A 251-nucleotide genomic window follows, 5' to 3' on the forward strand; every position below is an offset into this window, starting at 1 on the left:
CAGCAGCAGCAGCAGGAGCAGGAGCAGCAGCAGCAGAAGCAGCATAACATCATCATCATCCAGTTGTTGTTGCTGCTGCTGCTGTTGCTGCTCCTGGTGCAGGGCGAAGCTGCTGCGGAGCAGCGAATCAGTATAGACAGCAGCAGCAGCAGCAAAAGCAGCAGCAGCAACAACAGCAGCAGCAGCAGCAGCAGCAACAGCAGCAGAAGCAACAACGGCAGAAGCAGCAATAGCAGCAGCAACAGCAACAG

The 251-nt window shown here is 56.2% G+C and overlaps 1 protein-coding gene across 1 annotated transcript in view; it reads left to right on the forward strand.

Moving 5' to 3' along the window:
- EMH_0027070 (uncharacterized protein) overlaps positions 1–251 on the forward strand; it is a gene marked incomplete at both ends in the record, with an annotated part of 3,475 nt that overhangs the window by 1,150 nt on the left and 2,074 nt on the right. The gene's annotated exons all lie outside the window — the stretch shown is intronic.

Source organism: Eimeria mitis, genomic scaffold (genome assembly GCF_000499745.2).
Source record: "Eimeria mitis Houghton genomic scaffold, Emh_scaff998, whole genome shotgun sequence".
NCBI lineage: Eukaryota > Apicomplexa > Conoidasida > Eucoccidiorida > Eimeriidae > Eimeria > Eimeria mitis.